At 39.7% G+C, this 21,609-nt stretch overlaps 1 protein-coding gene across 2 annotated transcripts in view; it reads right to left on the bottom strand.

The window, feature by feature from the left end:
• FRMPD4 (FERM and PDZ domain containing 4) overlaps positions 1 to 21,609 on the bottom strand; it is a gene marked incomplete at its 5' end in the record, with an annotated part of 306,730 nt that overhangs the window by 72,007 nt on the left and 213,114 nt on the right. The gene's annotated exons all lie outside the window — the stretch shown is intronic.

Here is a 21,609-nt window from a genome sequence, read left to right as displayed (position 1 = left end):
GTGCCAATCAGACATACAAACACCACTCTGGTGCCATACCCTTCCAAAGGCCATTAATCGAACTCATGTTGTTCAGGAAACCTAGTCACCACTGCAGACAATGAACAATACCTGGTCAGCATAGCATGAAGACGGACTACACCTCAGGGCATCAGGTTATTGCAGTCTTGACAGAGCTCAGATAGTATTTGTTTAAAGCCATCTGGCCAAGATTTAAAACTTTGTATCTTCAGGACACTGTAAATCTGCAGGTCCTGAACTAACTCCAGCTCTTGGTGGATAGATCAGTACACAAAGAGAACCAAGTTCCAAGCCCCTCTGCAGGGAGGACACAGGGTCCTGTGCTGAGAAAAATAATGGCCAGATGCGCAACCCAAAACACTGCAGAGGACATCAGAGACACAGATACCCTTACAGTATCATCAGTTTGAAAGTTGGTCTCTTAATAAATAATTAACAATATGAAAATCTAGTAATTTTCCCACTTCCTTGATATTCTTACATATAGCATGTTATAACACGAGAGTTAGGGGACATCCTATGCGACCAGAATTGTTGTTCTCATCTCCTGTCCCTTTTCCACACAATTCTCTGAAGGACTCCAGACAGACGGTCCATAAGGAGAAAGGCATCATTCAGAGACTTGTTTTCAGCATTAATGACATGTAAAAACTTCTCTGATCTTTACCCACACATATACCTTGGGCATGACATCAATTTCCATTCTCTCCATGGTCTGCTTCTATTACTGATACACAGAAAGCAGCAAAATCTCAGTAAACTCTCAGTGGGAGTTTATTCCTGTGACTGGATTTTTCTAGGGCTTTTCTTCAAAGAAACTCTCTATCCCTATAGTTGGGTTCAGTCTACTTAAAAGTATCATGCTGTCTTTTTATGCATATGATCAGAGGTAGCAGAAGCTACTTCCTTACAAAAGCAGGAGAGAGAGAATATTTCTGTGCTCTCCTAGAGTCTGCATAAGGTGAAGTCAGCAAAGAAAATATATTTTCTTTTACTAGGTATCACATCTGATACTTCATCCTCTTCCTCCTGTTCCCCCAGTTTTTGTCAATTAATTTTAGATAATTTTCTACTATGTTTATTCAAAAGAACTGCTGGAAAATCCAGAGAGTTTTATGCAGACTCTTTAAGAAATCTACCTTCAAGACCTCCTAGTCACCCTCTGCCCCATCTACACCTCTTTGTGATTTGGAATTCTAGGTATTCAAACATTTTGTCTTTCAAACGGGACACTTTCTGAGGTGTCATTGATATTTCAGAAATTATTTCAACTTGTGAACTTTACTTTAATAGAGAATATGAAACTCTCCATTTGTCACCTCTTTTAGGTGACAGCCTTACCAAACTTCCCACAAAGTTACAGTGTTCTATTTAATCATTTCTTCATCATAGCTGTTTCCATTTTTGTAAATGGGGCACTACGAACTGACACTGTCTCTAAAGATGAAATGCTGTATTTACAAGCAACTTGAAAATACTCCTTGAGCCTTTGAGAACTGCGTTCTCATCACTGTACATCCTCTCTTTTCAACTACTTGTGTAGTTTGGTCTGAAAACGAAATCATGGGGGGAAAAAAAACCCAAACCAGAACAAAACAACAACAAACAAACAGCAACAATAACAAAAAAACCCTAACAAACCTAACAAAAACCCGACAAAACAAACAAACAAACAAAGCACCAAAAACCATAACCCAACCATCAGCTGCATTTCAGATGACAAACTCCAAGAGCAAACATAGATATTTGCTCAAAGGAGCAGCTCTGCTACTGGATGCCTTGCTCCAGCCATTGCATCTGCTCAACTGAAAATCTGCAGCTGCAGAGCATCAGTTATTCAAAGCCTAAGCAAGAGGATCAGCGAGGAACAGCCCATCACGATTCTGAGTGGCGCAGCAGGTTTTATTGATTTTTAAGGTTATCCACCTTCAAATACACCAACTAAAAAGACCCTGCATCTCGTGCTTCCACAGCTTGCTGCATCAGATATTCTTGTATCATTCAGTACGTTGGAAGTGTATTTCAAGAGAGCAGCAAGATGTATGAATATGATCCCAGAAGCGATTAGATGAATACTCAAAGCTTTGTTTGATGGTACATTGACAAACTCGCTTCCTCCTGTGCATAGCTCATTATTGAGATGCCAGTTGCAGTACCATAGTTCAAGACTAATTTGAATTTTGCATTAATTGGAGGTATTTGATCTCCATCTCAGCTATGGAAAATATTGACTTCTGAAGAATAACTATGCTAAGATTTCTACAGCAGAATCTAATAAACTTGGACAGCCACCCTGGGGAAACTCACACAGAGCATCACTTGAACAGTGAAACATCTTATTACTCCAACACTGCAAACTTCCCATTTTCTCCAAACACAATGGAGAATGTGTTTAGTTTACTGTACTTAGATCATACCTGAAGATCTACTTTTCTGAGAGAAAAATGGAAGAAAAGGGAAAAGCGTGAGAGTTTAAGTATGAACTGTTCTTTCCACACATACAAACACAAGTTGCCCTTAGATCACCTTTTCAAAGAGACACACTTATTTTCTACCATTTTCAATAACTGAGATGAGTCCCTTTTTTACAAAAGGCTATCTTCTCTGATCTACTCTTATTGTAAGCAGTGGGAGACAGCTGCCATTCTTGAGAGTAATTCTTACAAAAATTTATTGAGCAGAGATGTTATGTGCCAGCCTCTTCCAAGAGACAGACTACCAGCTATGGAAAATCATAGCAGAAGTGTAATTCCAAGTACTTACTCTCAAAAGCATTCTGCAGCAACTACTCTACACAAAAGAGAGGGTAACGGGAAATGAGAGAGAAGGCATCTGAGTGTGCGTGCACAGACACATGAAGCAGAATGGAGCATTGTAGGGTGGCATAAAATTCATGTGCACACTCATCACAAAGGGGCCTATAGGGAGTGAAGGAGGAAGAAAATTAAAAAAGAAAAACACCTTGGGGAACAGTGACCAGCTTCGACAAGGCAGACAGCTCTGGAAAACACAATTCAGCTGCCCAGGACATTATGGGGAGCCTAACGAAACAAGTGCATGCCTGACCTCATGTTTGGGAAAGTTAGAGGTATGGTTTAAGGCTGGCATTTTGAATCTTCACATCATTAGCTTCATAATTATTAACTTGGTCACGCTTTCTATGGAAGCCTTCTTAGCATTTTCCTCATTCAAATTACACACTGAATAACCCAAGGAATATCTAAACAAAGACTGTACTTGAAAAGAGAGTATGATTTAATAATGCATATTAGTAATTAAAAGCAAAGTATCTGAACACAAAGCTTTTGCAGCATTTGGAGTTTCATGTATCATTCACTGACACTTAAGGATTAGTGGGCTAATTCTGAGAGGTTTGTTTACGGCAGCTAAGAAAGCCAGTTCTGAGCAGGCTGAAATATGTTACGCAGGCATTTGTATTTCCACGGGAAAATACTTACAGGTCTAACTCTTCTAAGAAACTGAAAATTATGACATGAATCCAGTGACCCTAGTTATTTTGGAAATACATAACAAAGGCACCTGAACAACTTTAGCTCTATTCTGCAATGACAACAACAATAATAAAAGAATAAAAAGCAGAAAAGGTTGTATGTAACTCAAGATGAGTTTAATACATTTGCATGCACACAAACACTAGAACATCTTAACCATAATCACGTCTGTTGCATCATACCATGACAGCATGAAGAACAGCTGCATTTTTGTATTTCATTTTGTATTTCCATATTACAGCTTGTTTCAATTACTTCAAAAGTTAACACCAGTTCCCAATTTTGAGGAGTTTTAATCCTTAGCTTCTAAATAGTTACAATGTCTCTGCTATACACATTGATTTAACTACAAAATAGACTCTGTTTTGACTTGAGGCACAGCAGGTGCAATCCTGGTCAACGGTGGTGAAGAGTCTACGGAAATGTCAAACCACTCATGGGCTGATGAGTAGAAGTGGGCAAAGAGGATGGAGATAAGGACTTTTTATCAAAGTTTTAATTCAGAAATAACAAAACCACTTCAAATTGTTGAGCACTGTTAAAATCCTGTCTCATTAACTCAGAGGAGGTGGAGGATATGCTTTGTTGATTGCAGTGGTGATTTTCAAAAAGACCTATGCAAGTTAAGGACACCAAACAAACCTTCATTTAAAAATGTCCACCTGAATTCCTGAGACCACGAGACCCTGACCATTCTGCCCAAAAACTACATATTGGTTCATACTCGATTAAGAGCCTTAGGTTGTGCACTTGAAATTTCCTTTTCAAGTGGAAGTCATCAAAGCTAGTGCAGCCACAAAAGAAACTATATCTGATTCTCTCTCAATCGCCTATCTTCAGGAATTAGTTGTAAGTAAAATAGCTTGAAACTCAAGACAGTATTATGGAAACTGATCATAACATGAGGTAATTTTATAGTTTTCCCCTGGATAATCTGGAAAGACTATAAAAATGACAATGGCAGTTAAAAGGAAACCAACATAGGTGCAAACAAAATACACAAACTCTCCAGAAAATGAAAAACTGACCTTAATTTATTTATTTTAGCTAGAAGCTAAATAAGAAAAAAATAATCCCTTTCCTTTCCTTTCCTTTCCTTTCCTTTCCTTTCCTTTCCTTTCCTTTCCTTTCCTTTCCTTTCCTTTCCTTTCCTTTCCTTTCCTTTCCTTTCCTTCCCTTCCCTTCCCTTCCCTTCCCTTCCCTTCCCTTCCCTTCCCTTCGAAACTTTATTTTCTCCAATAAATCACACAAGAATTACTAAGAATCAGGACACAAGTGTCAAAGTCATGCATCACCTGTATTTGTCTTCTACTTGGAAATGGTATTTCAGAAAAAAAAAAAAAAAGTATTCAAATAGTTATTACATTGCTAAGTAAAACTGCTGTTCCTACAGAGAATCTGGTGGCTTGACAAACTCTTTTTTTCCCCATCTTGCAGCAAACCATAGAATCACTTCACAGCTCCAGAGTTCTTTTTAGGTATATTCAACAGATGAAAGTTTCATTTTCAGCTGTACAAAAAGGAGTCAACTTTTAACACTTCAATAAAACATTCCCTACATTTTCACTGTTTTCATGCAGGTGTGTATGTTGAGGATTCAATATCACAGGCATAAAATATAACTGGGAAGATCTATCAGATTTTTTTTTTCTTTCCTTCTAGGACTATTTTTCTGCCCCGATGTCAATTCTATTTTTTTCTTAAGCTTCTTCAGCAGTTAAATCCTCTAAAGTCAGGTCATTTTATAGCACCCCAGAAAATGTTTGGCATATGCCATCTGGAAGAACATATGGTAAAAATGTAATTAGAACGAAAAAGGTTTGCTGGTTTCAGAAGTTGGTGACAGCTTTTTGATAAAATTGGATACAGGGAAATCTGACACTTAAAAAATTTCAAAATCCACTCTTCCTCCACTGCTGAGCATGATGTGCAATCTAAAGCAAGACAAAGTGAAGCAAAATTGCAGTGAATACAACTGACATGAATACAAATTTGGGGGGATAAAAGGATTTATGTGCAGCTTCAGGCAGGCACTGGGAGAAATACACTGAAAGTAATTTTACAATGATAATTAGCACTCCCATGTTGAGAATATTATATGTGTAATACGTGAATGCTTCTGCAAACTGTATATACTGTATACTAATGCTATATATTGAGAAGAAAACAAACTACTATACTTCAGTCCCACAAAGGCATGGAAATAATCGTCTCGCCCCAACTGAAGACTGTCAGTCATTTGTTTTGAGTTGCATATCTACAGGTTGCCAGACAGGTTCCCGTTTATTCTTCTTCTCTCAGGATGGCCGCAAGCATTTCTGGAGCTCTGTTCATGACGAACATTGAGTTTTCTGCCTGCTGTATTGAGATGGAGTTTTTCAGACACCAGCCATATAGCAGAAACTGCCTAGAAACATCTTGGTGAAAATTTGCCATGGCAAAGAAAGGTCCCAGAGGATAAGAAGGAAAGCTGCAAAAGGACTCTGCAGAAAGAAGTTATGAATATCATAAAATGAGTTACAGACAGGAAAAAAAAAGGACAAAAATGAACATAAATAAGGGCTTCAACACTTAAATACGTTAGAAAAAAAATCGCAAGGGAGAACCTGTACCAAAGGAAGAATATAGGAGCTCCCAGCAACACTGGCCACCTGAACACTGGAATTTCTTCATAGAATCACAGAATGTCTTGAGTTGGAAGGGACCCACCAGGATCATTGAGTCCAACTCCTCTCCCTGCATATGACAACCCCACAGTTCACACCATGTGTCTGAGGGCGTTGTCCAGTCTCTTCTTGAACACTGCCAGGCTTGGGGCTGTGACACCTCCCTGGGGAGCCTGTTTCAGTGCTCCACCACCATCTGGAGGAAGAACCTTTTCCTCATGTCCAACCTAAACCTCCTTGGCACATCTTTCTGCCATTCCCTCAGGTTCTGTCATTGATCACTAAAGAGAAGAGTTTGGCACCTTCCCTGTGAGGAAGCTGTAGCCATGATGAGGTCTCCTCTTAGTCTCCTGTTCTCCAGGCTGTACAAACCAAGTGACTGTAGTCGCTCCTCATATGGCTTCCTCTCCAAACCCTTCACCAATCTTCCCCTGTAAACAGAGCACGATGCCAACTTCTGCCTTCCTCACTGCCTGAAATGCACAGCCAACACCAGTGCACTGACGATGAGTCTATCTAAACTTCACCTGTACACGTACGGCATATCTGACAAACCTCCCCCTTAATGTGCAATTATGCTGCTACACACTGCTCTGAACGTCATTTCTGCATCCAGTTTTTGTCCCAGCAATCTTTTCCCACCAGGGTGATGCTGGGTTCCACAAAGATACTCCAGGTAACCTCTAAGTGGAAGGAGATTCAGAGGCCCAATCTGTAGGCTTGAGCAAGTTCTCAAAGCCAAAGGAAGCTCACAAATTATTAATATGTACTAGACTAGGTGAATGAAATGATGGATGAAGAGCCAATTGCCTCCCACAAGCACTTCCCAGGCAAGGCCTGTGCTGGGGCTGTGCAGGGACAGAGTGATCCAACTGTGGGAGGGAGCGAGGCAGCAGAAATGCCCAGGGCTGACATAAGCTGGTTACGCCACAGGCCCCAAATGCAGCACCAACTGGGCCTTGCTTTTTCACGGAACAGGATTCAAGACCACACCAAGCCACTGGCATTTCATTCCTGGAAAAAGCCGTTCAGCAAGTTGATTCTCACGTGTGCAGCACAGGCTGGTGGCATGGCTCAGAGTGGCATGGGGTTTGGCCACTTGCCTTGCATGGGTCCTTCTAGGAGGAAATCATGTGAGATGCTTTTGTTAGAAATCAGAATTACTGACTCTCCTCCAAGACAGGAATTTGTTACACTTATTGGATTAGGATCTAAAGTACACCATGGGTTTTTTTTCCCACAAGAGGCATTTTTCTTTATGTGATCTGAGCAGCTCCATTTTGGATAGAGAACTATGCTGAGGCCTTTAAAGATGAACTGAAATATAGCTTTTCATTATCTTCTGTCCATGCATTAATAAACCCTGTTGCAGCTAAAGACATAGCAAGGGGAAAAAAAAGAAGATTTACTAAACTGCAAATATACAATAAATTGATTCAGGCTGAATGTGTCTTCTGGAAAACAGAATGAAGAATTCCTATTCATCTTGATTTTGAGAGGTTTCACACTAACCACATCAAAAAGCGATCTGTTGGCTCCTGCTTAGCTAAGCTCTGCAGCAAACAGCACAGACCTACGCTGAGGGCTGCCAGCGTTTCTCATCCAGCCAGGAAAAGGAGCTGCCACCTCCAACTCAACATGAACAATTTGTCCAACTGAAATGTTAAAAAAAGAAAGAGGGAGGAGAAACACCATGGAAATAGCTTTTAAGGTGCTGTTTAGATTAGGAAAGCTACTGACTAAAAAAATCTGGTCTGCTGCAATGCTGGAGGCTTGCTCTGACATGCACATGTCACTCACTCTAAATGCTAAGTCTAGGTACCCTGACAATGTAGTAAGAAGATAGAATCCAGATTTAATGTTCCCATTGTAACCCACTGGCACTGCTGGGCTTGGCATGAAAAAAACGCTGAAATACCAAAGCCCCTGCTTCAGCATCTCTGTACCTGCCTAACTCCTGGTAACTCTGAATGGTTATGAGCATATGGAGGCAAGCACTTACAACAGAAGTAAAACCCATTTGTTTCTCCTTTGAACTTAATCTTCCCCATTCCTTCAGCAACTGAATGGATAAGCAGGTCTCAGAAAGGGCTCTGAACTACCTATACATTTCCTTCCTTTTCACAGTTTGCACTGGCGGGCTCCTGAACCAAGCCAGCCCTTCTGGTGGTACCACATCAACCCAGCATTTCATCGATTGCCTCTCCAGCAAAATACAGTGGTTCTCAGGTGGAAACTAAACATCAGTGAGAAGCAACAATTGAGTGAAAGTAGTAATATACGGGTTAGTAGATACAAACTGGGTACTCAATACTGCAGTTGCTTAGTTTATCCACGATCACATATTTAAAGGTTCTGGTGGGTACAGGTCTCTGCACTCGGAAGCAGGTTGGAGAGTTGACTGCAGCAAAGGGCAACACAGCAATCCAGTTTGAAACAGGAGTTTCTCCAAGTTCAGCGGCACACAGAGAAGCAAACTGTACATCAGTACCATAAGCTGTCTCCAGTTTCCCATGCCCAGCACGAATTCTCTTCCCTGGAGACTTGACCACAGAGAAGCTTAGAGAGTTGCTGTGCTTTTATATAGAAGTCCAACTTCTGCACTGAAGCAATGAATGCAAGAAAAAGCTTCTCATTCTCCAGCTATCAAACAGAAGTGAGTTTATGTAAAGTGAAACAAATCTACAAACAACCAAGGTGTATAGAACAAATTTAAAATATTTTCATAATAACCCATAAAAGCCCCACAATCAAGCATTCATATTCTGTAACTAAGTCTTCACAGTCGATCTTCAAAGCAAACCTAATTCTGTAACAACTCTAGAGAAGGCCTCCAGGACAGAGCGGAGAAGGAAAAAACATCTCTTGCTTTCCCTTCACTTTTAACAACATACAAATAGAGAGGATTACTCTTCTTGACTGCTGATTTGGGAGTGTGCCATTACAACTCCTCAACAAATGCAAAACGAGAAAGAGAACTTAATTGAAATAATCTAGAATGACAGATTGCACTGATGGGAGGTGAGGCTGCCAGATAGAGCTGTCACACAAAAATTAAACTTAAGATATAGAAAGCAGAAAAAATCAGGTGCGTTTGATCTTTTTTTTTTCCTTCCTGATAGATCATTCGCTATACTTCAGCACAACATGGCTCAATGATTTTTCTAGGCCTACTTTTTTATTTCAAAGTAAGTTGCTAACCTTTCTAAGTGAGAGCACTTCTAGTAACCACAGGGTATTTTACATAACTTAAAAACAGGGGTGCTGCTGATCATATCCCAGCTTCATTATATTCAAGAAGCTTTCACTAAAGCCTGTGGGTAATTTCTATTTATCTACCTATGAAAAAAAAATCCCAACTACTAATCCATTATTTACATAAATATTATTAAAGACAGTATGCATGGTAATTATATACAAGAAATATTACTTCCTGGCATTCATAACTGCCAGCAACCTTCCTCAAGAGGTAAAGGAGTTAAAAGGCAATATTCGACATTTCAAAACAGACCTCTGGGGTTAAACTGGGTTGACAGTTGCCCTAGGGAAGCCTATTCAGATAGATACCCCCTATTTAAAGGTAAAGATAAAGGTCAAACACGAGTGTAATTTACAGTAACCTTGACACACACACACAAAAAAAAAACAACCAATCAACACCGAAAAAAAAGAAAAAAAAAAAAAAAAAAAGGAAATTATAATGGTAGTTGCAGCCAGGCTGATCTGCACATCAAATCTCCCTGTTCATCTCGAGAAGTCCCAATCCACTCTAAACAGATAGTGGAAGCTCTTAATAAGACAGAAAAACTAAATGTGCCAGAACAGGAGTTCAGACATGGTGGAGTGAAGGTCATAGATTTTAGCGGAACACTGATTTCAAAGCATAAGAAAGTGAAAGAAAATGCTATGTTAGAGACTCAAAAAGGAGAAGAGTGTACATCCAGGTGAAGCTCGGATGTTGTATCCCAGGCATTGGCTGAGTCAGTACATCAGAATAACAAATACTGATCAAAAAATATTACATGCAAAACACAAGAATTAATTGAGGTAGTCATTAACCAGCCACTGTCCAGTCCAACTTTAGCAATATTACTAATATACCCAATATACACGAGATTACTGATACATATTAATATAAATATTTATTACATAATCTACCAAGACAGCCAAACTTTTTGTTCAATTTAGCAGTTTCTAACAGGAATCACAATGTTAGGTAAGGTTCCCATGAAGTTTAAGTCACTAGGATTGTGTTCTTTTCTCATAGAGAGCACAGCAATCTCACAGCACAGCAACAGTTTCAGACCAGTGTCTCATCAGCAGAGGAAAATTATAAAACCAGAGAGGAAAGGTAGTTGGAGGCATTTCTGCTTTTAATACTGTGTGTTGCTCTTCTACTGTTCTTCACCTATCACAAATATTTTTTTAATGTTTAAGATAAATTTACCATTTTGAGAAAAATGTGGCAAATGACTGAATTGAGGAATAAAATTTCTTCTGCAATATATACAGCACATAGTAATGATTTTTTCCTATTGTAAATAACAGAGTAGAGCTTTACAAGGTTTCTAAATAGGCATTTAATTTTGATGAGGCAGAAATACGAAGATTTAATACAGCATTTTTGCATTTTAAAAAGCACACATAAAACACAAACTTAATTATCATCTTGTTATAATTGGCAGAATCTTACAAAAAATGCAGTCTTTATACATGTAATAAACTCTTAACAAAGAATGTGAGACAGTTAAGTGGCATAAACATGCTTAATTGCAGAACTTTCTAAAAATTAATTCTACTGCTAGATGATTAAGTTCTACCAGTGTCACCTTTGATGTCCGATCAACATCTTTGAGAAATCTATAAAAATAATGTGCAATGCTGCAAGGTCTTGAGAAGCCACTTTTCTATATCTACTGAGAGCATCAAAAAACAGAGAGTTATTGTCACAATCAGCCGCATCACATCTAATGGGAGCAAACCCACAGCCAGTGTTACTGACACCTGCAACAGCTTCAGTGGTCTAGAGCAGCTGCCCCTCCTGTATATCAGGGAAAATTTATCATTGACTTCTATATGTATCATTAACTTCTATGGGACTTACAGTGTCCAGTTAATTCTACACTATAACGATCCTTATTTTGGAGTCAAGAACAATTTTACAGATGGTTTGCTTTTTGGTTAAGCCACAAACTTCTGAAATCTAAAAGCTGATAAACTCTTCAAAGTCTAATCTCATGAAAAAAACATAATTAAAGGCCTTTAAAGTTTTGAACTGTAAACATATAAAAAATATTTTGAAATACTGATTTTCTTAAATGAAAAACAACGCTGGTGCATTTCTAACATTAAATACAGTGCTGAAACAAAGACTTTAGAGACACAGACTTTCAGACAAGTACAATTAAAACAAAATCTTGGTCACTGATACTACACTTATTTTCAACCTGCTGTAATACAAGATACAAACTGGAAACTCTCTGTACATATAGTGGTCAGATTCACAGAACAGGCTAAACTTGAAGAAAATAAGGCCTAATGTTCAGAAATATGTTCATTTCTTACTTATCTTCATAAATTTAAGAACAAGGATGGATTTAAGCCATCGGCAGTGAATGTAAATTGGTTCAGCTTGTAAGTGTCAGTCACTTTCAGGCTCAGTTTGCTCTGGGGTTCAGCATTAAAAGGAAGGAGTGCTATTCAGTAGCCATACTATATTCAGCAAGGTGCCTTTTTTTTTTTTTTTCCTTAAAAAAAAACCACAAAACCAAAACAGAACAGAAAATAACAGAGTGCTGAAACACACACTTGTTTAAACACCATGTGACATGATCTGACTACATAGCAGTAGCTAAATTTAGGCCAATACAATCACCCCATTACGCTGCGGTCTCTATCATCAGTATAAATCAATTTTGTAGGAAACATTCCAGTGAAGAAGTCCCCAGTTTACTACATCTCAATTAAGCAGGGTATTGTATAATAACATTTTGGAGTTAGATCATATTTCCTTGTCCAAAGCACTTTAATTTTCACAGAACATCACTGAACCACAGTGGCTTTTAAAACACAGGGCAGAATTTAAACTGCATGGCATAGCACATGGGAAAAAAAAATAAAGGAAAGGAAAGCTCTGCACAACTGTATCAGTCAAACCCTTGACTCTTTACAAAATATATTGTGGCCTCATTTTAGTGCCCATACAAAGCATATTGAACCTTGGTTTTAAATGTCTGCTATAAAAGTAAATGTAAAGAGCACTTCCACCACAGAATGAAAAGCCAAGCCGAACTTACTGACTTAGGTCTGAGCCCACTGCTCCAGGGAGACCAGAGGCCAGTATTTTCATTTACATGGCATATAAACTGGTGTCAGAGCAGTCTAACCCACTTCAGCCAAAACGGGAGTCAGGCCCTCAGTCTTTCCAAGCAGCCGTTTAAGACATGCTTTGCCAGAAGAGCTGCTCTCAGCCTGCAGCACCTCATGGACCCTTGTGCTAGAGCATCAGTACAACTGGAAGCTCCACGCTGACTCCAGCCCAGAAGGCCATTCCCTAATTTTTGGACCTCAGCCACCAGCCTGAGGTCATTAATGCCTTCATGCCACCCTGCACCACAACAGCTGGGGATGTGAAGGGGCTCACTGACCACCCTGCTTCTCTGCTCCCCAGCAGCACCTGTTGCCCAACACCTTCCCACCAAACCACAACAGCTTCATGGGGGTCGCCACCTACTTCAGCTTTGGCATATTAAGCACCACAAACTTGGCAAAGTACATATACACACACACATATATTTGCTGACACCTCCAGAAATGACGTACTTCTTGGTCATGCCACAACCTATAAAATAAAAGCAGGAAATCCCTTTCTGGACATTTAGTAGACCAATTTTTAACAGAATAAAGGGTCAACGTGTAGGAAGAACATAATCCTCAAAAGAAAAACACCCCTTCGTATCTTTAGTTACTCAAGACAACCAACCATTATATTTTCAGATCACATAAAGTCTAACCTATAAATGGAACCAATTTTCATCACTTAATCATATAGCATTTTTATTTAACAAAATATGCAAATCAAATTGTTATTATTCCAGAAATCTAGAACTCAGGTTAATTATAGAAGTTTTACTCAATTGTCACAAATAGTTTAACTTCAAAATCTATGTAATTCACATTTGGTGGTGGGTGAGAAAACATCTATTGCATCTGGAAAAAAAAATACTCTCTAAGCTCTGTTTTGAAACAGGAGTCATACATTCTCACAATTGGTTTAAACGAACTGGAACTAAAAAGGGCAAAACTCACTCTGCTATTTTCTAAAATTAATTAAAACATCTGGCAAGAGAAAATAACAAGTCTTTTCTAGTGATGGATAAGTAACCTACTCACTGTTCTATCAAAATCTCCATGAACACAGAGAACTAATGTTGGAAAAGTTTAACGTTTTCAATCAGATTCATGTCTTTGCACAACATAGTTTACAATATATTCTTTGGTGTGGAAAAAAAATAAGATCCGCTAAAGCATCAGTGATTCAGGAGACATTATGTCTGACAATTATGGTTTTGCTATAGGTGAAATAGCAGGAAAAACTAATCTGTGTTTTAGAAGAAGTCCCATTTAAGCTTCTGCACCCACATTCTGTAGAGTTATGTAGGTTATTATATTGCCAGTTGTCAGAAGTGTATTTCTACCTCCTGGTTTTAGTCTGATTCAAACACAAAGCACTAAAAATAAAAACCCCAAAACAAACCAGAAAAGATTGCAACTGCAGAACAAATAGAAAATGTCCTGTAATAAATCTTTCTGTTACGCTTCTTCAATGAAATTTTTACTCTTCTGTTCTTCTAGGAGAGAAGGATAGGAAAAAGAAACCACTTTTTAAATTATAAGTTTTTATCTTTAAAATATAGGTAGTTGCCTTGCAACAATACAAAGTACCCAGGTGTAAAAGAAGAATCTCATCTTCATAAGAAAGTGATACACCAGCAGTGTTTTGGAAAAAAAAAAACAAACAAACAAAATCAAACCCCAAGCACCAAACTCCAAGCCACATATATATTATACAATCTTTGAAGAGTGATGTGAGACGAAAAAAACAAACCAAAGCAAAAAACAACCAACCAATAAACAAATAGACCAAACCCAAGGAACATAAGCACACCAAGTCCAGGGTGACTTTTTTCACAGTCATCAAACTACGTAACAGAAGGAGGAAAGGAGGAATGGGAAGGAAAGGACAGTTGGTAGTGATGAAATGAGAGGAGCAGCCACTCATCAGTAAATCCCTCAATTCCTTTTGTGTATAGCATGAGAAAAGTGTCGCTACTGCCAAGAGAAAATTCACAGTCAAACTTCTGGACTACAGGGAACACTCCATGTTATGCTTGTGACATTACAGCCTCTCAATGCAGGAAAGATTACAAGGAAAACTTTCTAGTAACCTCCATAACTTCCAGTGTAATCCCACAGACTGACGAAAAGATGACTAGTTCTCCTACCAGGATGCTCCTACAGCTTAGTACAAACATCAACCAATATTTAATTCCTTTCTGAGTCCACTGGCAGCCTGATTTACAGCAACACCTGACTGAAACTAAGCACAGGAAAGACAAAGGTGATGTTTGTGGGAAGCAGAAAAGCATCGGGGAAGCCTTTGGAAACCCTTATTATCTCACCATCCATCAAACACTGCTGTCCTCAGTGTGCTCCATCAACCTGCTTTTCCTGTACTCCTAGTGACACTGAAAGGACGCTTCCAACTAAACTGTAGGTGAGGGCACTGTAGACTCACCGTAATGAGACTGAAATAACTTCTGACTTCAAAGGTCTGTAATTCCTTCAGCACACACAAGCCCAGGTACAGCCACTGGCATCCTCTTTTGTCACTGCTATAATAGTCATTCTGCATGGGAAATCAACAGTAGAGTCTAAATCCTTGGAAGAAAAGCCATCACTAATCCAACCCTAAAGCATTGCCAGATGAAATAAAACATGAGCATGAATTAAATGGTTTCTGAAAGAAAAAAGACCCTGTCTCTTCCTCTTGGATCTCCTCATAGCTGCAACTAAGAGCTATCAGATGACTAGGTTTTCTTTCCTATTTTTCACAGCTCTTGTAAATTTGAGGCTTGCAATACTTCCATATTGGACAGCTGGGCATAAACCTGCATTTTATATGCCATTAGAATCAAATCAATCCCTTAGACCAAAACAATGTGGCATGATCCAGTTGGGAAAATCTGCACATCCAGATCCTCTGCTGGTGCTTGCCTGCCTTTGCATGTGCTTTCCTTTCTGGACCTTCAGGCAAGACTACACTTCCAGTGTAATCCTTAGAAGAAATTAAAATCAGTCATGCTGGAAATATTTAATTTGCTTTCTAAATCATGATTCAAATTCTCTTTTTACTGAAAGCTGGGGGGTGGTGCACAGAGAGAAAGAAAAGGAAGTTTGGAACAATTAATCCCTTCTACCAGTGGGAAGTTGCTACAATGGTTTGATCAGGCTCTTGGAGTTACAAAATATGGAGCATTTGGGATTCAGAGCAGACAACTCTCTGCAGCAAAATTAGCTATTCGTCTCCATTCTTCTGTATATAAATGAGCAAACAAGTTACAGCCAAAGTGTCTGCCTGTATGGTCTGCTTAGTAATTCTGAATGCAGGACACAGACACCCGGAATTAATGTTGAAAATACCCTGGCAGTCAGTTATTACTACTGATAAATATTAAATTGGATGACAGACTGTACTATAAAAACTGTGAAACTAAAGAAATAAAATGGCTGGGTTTTAAGCCAGAAAGACACATCCTTTGAAAGATAAAAACAGAATTCTTCAGTAGTTATAGATATGGGAATAGCTAATGACTGATCGGATGAAACATCAAAGCAGATGAGTCTACAAAGTAAAGAGATCCATCATATAAATCTGAATCTGTTATTAAAGCTTATATTGTATAATTATTGTATCATATCAAGGATGCTGGTGTGCTGAGCACAAGGCAACATGGGCATTGTTTACTAAATATGGTAAAAGGCTGTCCTCCAGTCAATAGATGTCTATATTTTAAAAAGTCATATTTGTTTTTTTTCTGTATACTATTAATCTTGTATTAAGATATTCTATGCTTGAATCAGAAAGCGACAAGTTTTGATGCACTACTTTGTCCTTCCTAATTTTGGACCAGACTCTGAAAGCTCAACTTCAATACAAGTAAGGACTAAGTGTTGTGGTACGTGTTTCTGTGCCAAAAAAGTGAAATCACAAATGACCTGATGTTAGGAAAGAAAATTACCTCCATCCCAAATTATTTACAGTCTTAAAAGAATACAGAGAATACTTATTTCATGGTATCCACAAAGGTCATAAACAGCAATGGAGATCCAACACACTGCTCTCAACACCACCTGTTCCAAATATACCTCCACAATTATACCATGATCAGACAGACTGTATTGCAGTGGTCCTGCGGGAGGAAATGAACTCATGCTTACGAGTCTAGAGCACCATGTCAGTGTTTAAATTCATCTGTCCAGGAAATGACATGGTAGACAGTTCCCCTGAGGGCTACCTTCATCAGTTTGAAGAACTAGGGACAGCATGCATGGCATATAGAGTCATGTTTGAACCCACAGTGCATGGCATCCTCCGAGCCTGAGCAGTAAGTCTGGTATGGCACGTGTTTGATGTCCTTAGCTCTAGCAGCAAGCTATCAGTGTCTTTTCAAATTGTGGCTGAGACCCTACTTGCTGGGAGCTAGGTCCTTGAGTTGTGGGGAGGTACACCCACTGAGCAGAAACTTTAAGAAAAACAGCTTTCAACTCACCTGTATCTTCTACTAGTGGAAAACTCTAAAATCAGTTTTTGTGTCTATCTGAGTACAGTACAGCAGAACTGGTTTCTAGTCCAGACAGCCCCAGCAGCAAAGCTCAGCTGCACCAGTGGCAACCCCAGAAGAATTCCCAGCATGTGTCTGCCCCATGAGCAAGTATATAGGAAGACAGACCCAACATCCAACAGCAATTGCTTAGTGTGCTTCTGTGCAGTGTTATGATCCTTATGAACAAACCTATTTATGGATGCTCTATAAAGAATGACATTGCTTGTAATGAGTTCATCACCCTTTAACCAAGCTGTAGGTATACTGCAATGTTGATTTACAGCAAGGCTCCATTGCACCTATTTGCTTACGCAGGAATGGTATCATAGAATCATTTTGGTTGGAAGAGATCCTTAAGATTAAGGAGTCCAGTCATAACCTAAATCTAGCACTCAACCATGTCCCTAAGAGCCTCATCTATACATCTCTTAAACACCTCCAGGGATAGTGATTCCACCATTTCCCTGGGCAGCCTGTTCCACTGCCTGACAACCCTTTCCATGAAGAAATTGTTGTTAATATCCAATTTGAACCTCCCCTGGCACAACTTGAGGCCATTTCCTCTCGTCCTGTCACTTGCTACTTGGGAGGAGATACCAACACCCTCCATGCTACAACCTCCTTTCAGGTAGTTGCAGAGAGTGATAAGGTCTCCCCTCAGCCTCCTTTTCTCCAGGCTGAACAGCCACAGTTCACTCAGTCACTTATCAGACTTGTGCTCCAGACCCCTCACCAGCCTCATCATCCTATCTTTTGTTAGGAGGAAAAAAAAAAAAAAGCTTCTGCTCACAAAAAATACTTTGAGTACCAGTTTACCTAATAATAAGTTATTAGAGCAGTTTATAGTTTATGTAGCTAGAAAAACAAGCAGGTTTTTAACAAGTTGTCCAAAGCTTGTTATTGGTTTTGGTATGACGTGTTTATTTTGTTTTTTTTTTTTCCTAAACTATCTTTGTCATGCCAGCAAAAGACAGTACTTCTGCTCACTTCTTTTTCTAGACTCATCACAGCTGCAGAAACACTACCAGCACAAATTTATTCACTATTTCTCAGGGAAGGCTTTTCTGACTCATTGTTTTTAATGTACTGGATACCGGATAATGTACTGGATACAGGCTTATCCTGCCTTATCTTAGATCAGATTAAATTCAACCATAAATATTGGAACCTATCAGCTGGAAAGTATTGCTTTGCTCTTCTGTTCAGTAAATCAGCTACAGATTATAAGTCATATATGGAAAGCAGATGAAGCTTTCCATACACTCCTTTGAATCTTCTGGATGCCTGAAGCTTCTACATCCCTTTGCTTTGCAACCCGCAGTGCTACAAATGATTTGGTTACTTTCACGTACAAAATGTGTAAAATGCCACAGCCTTGCTCACAACAATAGAACAATCAAAAGCAGACAACCGTATTTTGGATCTCTTCTTTAATACAAATGATCAGTAATCAGAAGGCATTTCATGCCTCCAATAACAAGGGTTAATTTGCATGGAAAATTCTTGCTGATTCGCTCATGTTTATCAAAAGTATGGTATAACTAACTAAACATGAGACTAAATACAGAGCCAATATGTGTGCTTATCTTAAAGGAATTTCTAAGGTTTTCTAAGAAACTTTAAAGGAATAATTCATTATAGCAGTAAGGTGCCAAGAAAGATACAGTGGTACATAAATCAGGCATGTGAACAAATCCATCCACTGTCTCCCTCTACCATTCAGATGATAAATCTCTCCTTTAAGTATACCTGCCTCTGTCAACCCTTATGCTCCTACCTACCAAAACCTGCGATCGGCAGATACTGTCTTTGTGGATGGCCAGAGTGGCTGTGGTCTGCCATACAATTTTTAACTGATCCAAAGACTCAAGCAGCTTGGTAATAACATTACTTATTATACTTTTTGTACTATTCAATGATAACATAGACTACCTTTTCAAATTTACACAGCATGTGTTTAAAGTATCCTTTATCAGGCCTTGAAAGGAAATAATTTCTTTAACACGGGTTCTCTAGGAAACAGAAACCCTCCTTCAGCAAAAATTAGCTTCAGCCAGCTGGATTACTGACAAAAAATTATATTTATATATAGTGAAAACTGAAAATGGAGTTTCACTAAGATAGACCTGTTTTCCAGGTACTTACTCATTAGATAGATAACTGCTCTTGTTCTGGAAATTGACTAAAAGACTTCCAGCATCTCTCACCTTCCTGTTATGTATTTCTAAAATAATATGCAAGACATATAAGCCTGAGAACATTTCTATCACTATGGCAATACTAATAAATTAATTATGCCAGAGGCTGTTCCCTGGCACCGAACACAAGCAGTACAGAACAGCCTGTGTCAACATTATTACTGCACTATGGTTCTCACCGTAGTTATTCTCTTAACCTCCACAACAGAAGGTGCTATGTTCAAAAAGCCTTGTGGGGAGAAACCACAGTCCATGCAAAAAAACAGCCTGTAGCTAGTATTTATTAGGCATCATCTCCTTCTATGACAAGGTGACCCACTTAGTGGATGAGGGAAAGGCACTGGATGCTGTGTAGACTTCAGTAAAGCCTTTGACACTTTATCCCACAGCACTCTCCTGGAGAAGCTGGCAGCTCACAGCCTTGATGGGTGTATTCTACAATGGATAAAGAACTGGCTGGAGGGCCTGGCCCAGACAGTTGAGGTGAATGGAGCCAAATCCAATTGGTAGCTGGTCATCAGTGGTGTTCCCCAGGACTCAGTATTGGGGCCAATTCTGCTTAATCTCTTTATCAATGATCTGGATGAGAGAATTGAGTGCACCCTTAGTAAGTTTATAGATGACACCATATTGGGTGGGAGTGTTGATCTGCCGGAGGGCAGGATGGCCATACAGGGGGTTCTCGACCAGCTGGATTGTTGGGCTGAGGTCAATTGTATGAGGTTCAACAAGGCCAAGTGCTGGGTCCTGCACTTGAGCATCAACAACCGCAGGCAGTGCTACAGGCTTGGGGAAGAGTGGCTGGAAAGCTGCCTGGAGGAAAAAGACCTGGAGGTGTTCATCAACAGGCATATATCATCAACAGAATATGAGACAGTGGTATGCACAGGTGGCAAAGAAGGTAAACAGCGTCCTGGCTTGTATCAGAAATAGTGTGACCAGCGGGACTAGAGGAATGATTGTCCCACTGTACTCACCACTGATGAGGCATCACTTTGAATCCTGTGTTCACTTTTGTGCCCCTCACTACAGCAAACACATTGAGGCACTGGAGCAAGTTCAGAGAAGGGCAACAAAGCTGGTGAGGCATCTGGAGCACAAGTCTGATGAGGAGCGGCTGCCGGAACTGGGGCTGTTTAGCCTGGAGAAAAGGAGGCTGAGGGGAGACCTTATAGCCGTCTACAACTACCTGAAAGGAGGTTGTAGCATGGAGGGTGTCAGTCTCCTTTCCCGAGAAGCAAGTAATAAATGTACAGATGAGGCTCTTAGGGACATGGTTGAGTGCTAGATTTAGGTTATGGTTGGACTCCATGATCTTAAGGGTCTCTTCCAACCAAAATGGTTCTATGATTCTATGTTGTAGCTCCCTAGATCTTCCTCCTCACCCTTCTGGAAGACAGGAGTGATACTTTTTTTTTCCTGCTTTCACAAACCTTCCCAAATTTCCATGACCTTCCAAAGATAATTTAACGGCTTCACAATGACATAAGATAGTTCTCTGAGCACTAGTGGGTGCAACCTATTGGGTCCCATGGACTTGTTTACATCCAGTTTGTTTAAGTGTTCCTTAACTTGATCATCCTTCACTAAGGGCAAATTTTCTTTGCTCTAGACTTGGCCTCTGGTCTCGGGGGCCTGTGATTCATAACAGCCAGTTTTACCAGAGAAGACTGAAACTAAGAAGCCATTGAGTACCTCAGCATTTTCTGTGCCATCTGTCAGCAGTGGCCTTGCACCATTTAGCAGTGGGGCCATGTTTTCTCTAGTTTTTCTTTTGCTACAGATGTACTTGTAAAATCCTTTCCTGTTGCCTTTCACATCCCTTGCCAGATTCAACTCCAGGTGGATTTTAGCTTTCCTGAGCCCATCCCTGCACAACTGAACAGTGTTTCTGTACTCCTCCTGGGTCACCTAACCCGCTGCCAGGTCTTGTAGACTTCCTTTTTACGTCTGAATTTAGTCGGAAATTCCTTGTTCATCTCCATGCAGGCTGTTTGTTGGGACAGACCAAACTAGAGCTTGGAGAAGGTGATCCTTTAACATAAACCAGCTCTCTTGGACTGCTCTTCTCTCCATGACCATGGGATACCATGTGTGACAAACAAATCCCTACATAGGCCAAAAACTGCTTTACTGAAGTTTAAGGCTGTGATCCTGTTTCTTACACTGCTTCCTCCTCTCAGGCTCCTGATCTCAACCATGTCATGGTCACTGCAGCCAAGGCTCCTCCTGATCTTCACATACCTAACTGACCCTTCTTTGTTTTTAAGTATGACATCCGGCAAGGTATCTCTTCTCATTGGCTCCTTCATCACCTGTGCCACAA

Source organism: Nesoenas mayeri (assembly GCF_963082525.1).
Source record: "Nesoenas mayeri genome assembly, chromosome: 1".
Lineage (NCBI taxonomy): Eukaryota > Metazoa > Chordata > Aves > Columbiformes > Columbidae > Nesoenas > Nesoenas mayeri.
This window is presented reverse-complemented; position numbering and strand designations above follow the sequence as displayed.